Below are 4,759 nucleotides of genomic sequence, written 5' to 3' on the forward strand. Positions count from 1 at the left end.
CATGACAGATAGAAATCCCAAAGCACGGCGCCGCCCGCGAGTTGTGCGGTGTCGGACGCGGAGTCACACAGACCCACAAAGAACAGTACCTTGGAAATGCTGAAAATAAAGAAGTTGCACGGCGTCGGGCAGGGGATGCTTCGTCGGCGTTGTGCGACGTCTGTTCCTTACGAAGCCTCTGTTCCTTACTGCAGCGCAGGGAAGGCGAGACATCTGTTCCTTACTGTGTCGGGGAGGTGACGTCACCACGGCGGCGAGGCATCTGGCCCTTATGACGGTGCGGTGTCGATGTTGTCGGAGTCAATGTGGCGCAGCGTCAGCAGGCATCTGGCCTACCACGCAAGTCGGGGCGGTGCGTCGTGCTCTTCATGAGCGGAACCCACGGCTTTGATGCAGGTTACGGCATCGCTGGCCGGCGTTGGTGTTGCAATTTCCTTCTGTGGCAGCTGAAACAGCAGTTCCAGATGCAGAGAGACAGAAGAAATAAAGTCTTTGTGTCCCTGAGACTTCAGAACAGGAGGTAAGCTCAGTTTCCAGCCCGTGGAGATTTTCTTCCTCAAGTACATGACAATGCAAACAGCAAAGTCCTTTTTCTCCTTTTCCTTGGCAGCAAGCAGCCACTGCAGTCCAACCCCAGACAGCAAACAGCACAGGAGCAGTATTCTTCCTCAGCTTCTCCGGCTCTTCGCCTTGGCAAAAGGTTTCTCTTGATTCCCAGAAGTGATCTAAAAGTCTGGGGTCTGGGCCCCACTTTTTATACACACAAATCCTTTGTTCTCTGAAGGCAGAGAGTGTCTGTACCCAGCCAAAACCTATTCTGTCCTCACTGGTGCAGCGTCCTGGCAGGAGGTGGAGACAGCATTGTTGAAGGCAGACCAGGCCCTTTCAAGTGAAGAGAAACTCTCCTGCCACTACGCTAAATGCAGCCCATGTCTATTCAGCCCAGCCCTGACTCATCAGACTCCTGGAGCCGCTGCCCCTCTCCAGCCCCTGTCATCCAAAAGCCAGACATGCAATACACAAACCTAGCAGAGGCACACTGGATGGTTAAGCAAGAAAACACCTACTTTTTAAAAGTGTTTTTTCAAACAAAGAATGAAAAAGTCACCCCCACTAAAAGATGCACTTTAACATTTTGGGTTAAGGCATACTAAACTTTATTTTTCAACCTTGTTCTCAGGACCAGTTATGTTTATAAGATGTTATAAACAAACTCCCTATTCTGTCCTATGGGAACAGGTAGCCTTGCAATAGTGAAAAAATAAATTGGCAGTAATTCACTATCAGGACATGCCACACACATCAGGGCATGTCCTACCTTTCACATACAATGCACCCTGCCCACAGGGATACCTTGGGCCTACCTTAGGGGTGACTAACTTGTAGAAAATGGAAGGTTTAGGGACTGGCAGCAAGTGTGTGCACTTGCCAAGTCGACAGGGCAGTCCCAGACTGCACACAGGCTCTGCAATGGCAGCCTGAGTCACATTTTACAAGCTGCTTCTGTGGGCGACATAATCAGTGCTGCAAGCCCACCAGCATCATTTGATTTACAGGCCCTGGGCACACATAGTGCACTGTACTAGGGTCTGACAAGTAAAAATCAAATAAGCTAATTATGGAATCACTAATCCATAACATCTATTTACAAAGGGAGCACTTGCACTTTGGCACTGAACAGCAGTGGCAAAGTGCCCAAAGCACCTAGACCACCAAAACAGAGTCCAACATGCAGCAAAAACATAGGAGGCAAAAGCAAAAAATGGAAGGGAGTCCCACGCCAATGGTGCCAGGTCTAACACAAACCATGTAGGTATTGATGTGTGTTTGGGCCCAGACAGCAACTCAAATCCTCTGTGAGGCAAGTCAGTCAGGAACAAGGGTCAGCCAGTGCATTGGCAGGAGAGCTGCAGGCCTGTGTTGCCCCACAATATCAGAATAAAAATAACAGCATACAGGCGTAGCAAAACCATAATATCGACTGCCGAAATATAGTCACTGCTGGTGGCTATCGGGATCGCAGGAAGGATGGGCATACCTACATAGGAAACCTGTCGGCTGATTTTCATGAGAAAGATATGGAGGACCTGTTCTATAAATATGGGCGCATCTGTGACATCGAGCTAAAAAACTAGCGCAGCCTGGTGCCCTTAGCCTCCATGCACTTTTAAGACCTCAGGAACGCAGAAGATGTGGTGTATGGTGATTCTTTTCAGTATGAAAGTATGGTGTACGGTAGCCATTGTATTTGATGGTCATCCGCTAAACCTTTGACATTTTGTTTCCCCGAAAACAAACACCCAATGTGAGAGTTTGTTTTTGAAAAACAAAAAACAAATGGCCCCATATCCTGGGAGATTTCTGTCAGGGTGAAGGGGCCATTACTGTTTTTTTCTTGTCCGTCACCATCAGGCTTTTCTGTGTGGTCACAGTGAGGACATAAAAAGGCATTACAATGCCCGCCCTATATAGGGAAGACTGTGTAATGTCCTTTTTCTGCCGGCCTCTATTCTGTCAGGCCATCATAGAAATTATTCCATCGACAACAGAGTCAACGGGGACGTCGTTGAGAAAATACTTATGGTCTGTCTGTCTCTAAATAAGGTGGATGACCAACCGTTTGGAGGGCAAGTTACTTCTTGTTTGTGTTGGAGTCCCCTGTCTGTCAAACTCTAAATCAGAGCCAAAGTAAGTTAATAAAAAAGTCACCTGATAATCGCTACAAAATATATATTGAAAGCTTATAACAAATAACTAAAACTATGCTATATATTTGTCTCACCACAATACATGTATCTCCACTACAAGAAGACCAAAGAAAAAAGAGAAAACAAAAATGAAGGCACAAGCAACTGAAAATCCCAAGGACAAGAAAGACAAACTAAAAAAATAAGTATTATAATTAAAGCATGAAGCTAACGTTTAACAGACAAAATGTATAGATACAATTTAAAAATAAGATAAAACTAAAAAATATAATCAAATAAAAAACCAACAAATTTAACATACCTGTACCTCTCAACAAACAGCAACAAATATTAGCAGTCACCAAAATTAGAAACAAACAGCCCTGCAAAACAGTAATCTACAAAAGAATCAAAGTATATACAACAACCAAAATTTTAATAAAATGAGCAACTATAATGTAAAAATTTTAAATAAACATAAAACACGTAATATATTTGATATAATTATTATATATTTTTTATATTCTAAAATCTATGCATATAATGTTGTAAACATACACCAAATTCCAAAAAGGGAGACTGTTATTAAGTTATACAGGATAAACCTATAGCAAACACTGCAACACCAGTGAGAATACACACTGGATGTGTACAAATTATTATTCAAATGCACATTATGGCAGTGCTACATCTAAAACCAACATCATAGAAAATGTTAAGGAGCATAATCATCCTCCTAATATTACAGAAATAGAAGTAAGGAATGTCCTATAGGACCAGAAAGAAGCCAGTACAAGCTCACACAAACCAACAGGAACACTATTTAAAAATATATTTCCAAGTGTTCTGCAACAGGCAATAGGCCAACTCCCTGACATACCGTACCTAGAAAAATGAATTGCCAGAAGGTAGATAACCTAAAGGGAAATACCTGTCTGTATGCAAGTAACGAGAGAAGAGAGCGGGAGTGGCAGTGGCAGTGCATGGGCACAAATGAAAAGAACAAAGAGGGCCCAGCAGCACTGCAGAGGCTGAGAAGACCCTAGTCCCGCTGAGCCAACGACCAGGCAGGTCCACAATGCCAACGACCACCCACCAAGGAGTCTTAGTGTGCATGCCACCGTAGCCAGAAGTAAAGAGGATGGCCAGCTTCGGTGGATGGAGGGACTGGGACTCTGCTGGCCCCGGTGGCTATCGGGATCTCAGGAAGGATGGGCGTAGCTACGTAGGCAACCTGTTAGCTGATGTGAATGAGAAAGATATGGAGGACCTATTCCATAAATATGGGCGCATCCGTGGCATCGAGCTCAAAAACCAGTGCAGTCTGGTGCCCTTAGCCTCCGTGCCCTTAGAAGACCCCAGGGACGAAGAAGTTTCTGTGTATGGAAGAATGGCTATGATTACAGTCAGTGCGTTGAGTATCCTCAAGCCTCCTGAGACCGTGGTGGCATCAGTGGAGGTGGTGCCCACAACAGGAATGGACCACCTTCCTGACGATCTGAGTACAGAGTTCTAGTTTCAAGAATTCCTCCTTCTTTGAGCTGGCAGGATCAAAAGGTTCATATGCAGAAAGCTGGGGATGTCTGTTATGCTGATATGCAGAAAGATGATATGGGAGTAGATGAATTTATCCGCAAGGAAGATATGCAATATGCACTGTTGTATGTTGGACGACACAAAATTTCGATCTCATTAGGATGAAACTGCCTATATCCGAGTTTTTCCTGAGAGAAACACCAGCTATGACTACTCAAGGATGAGATCTGTATGTAGGAGTCCTGACTCTCCTCCATACAAAAGGCATGCCCCCCCTGCTACTCCCCTCCATTCAGACCCTATTGATCATGCTGACTAGACTTTTCTTTTACATGTGACATGAGTGCCTGGTTGGAATTTACACTCCTGACCTGGTGGAGTAAAAGTGTCTGACATTTCCTTTCCCTTTATAAATAAAATTATTTTTAATGCATTTGTTTTTGTGGGGGAGGAGAATCGGGGCTCAAAAGGATCTTCCATTGATTCCTGCGTTGTTGCTTGAGGGGTGGTGGGGTTAGTGTTTGTTCTTTTTCCTT

General features: G+C 44.5%; 1 pseudogene; it reads left to right on the plus strand.

Annotated features, from left to right (window-relative positions):
* Positions 1 to 3,828: 3,828 nt before the first annotated feature.
* LOC146784266 (serine/arginine-rich splicing factor 9 pseudogene) lies at positions 3,829 to 4,529 on the plus strand (annotated as a pseudogene).
* Positions 4,530 to 4,759: the final 230 nt, after the last annotated feature.

This window comes from Triturus cristatus, chromosome 11, assembly GCF_964204655.1.
Source record: "Triturus cristatus chromosome 11, aTriCri1.1, whole genome shotgun sequence".
NCBI lineage: Eukaryota > Metazoa > Chordata > Amphibia > Caudata > Salamandridae > Triturus > Triturus cristatus.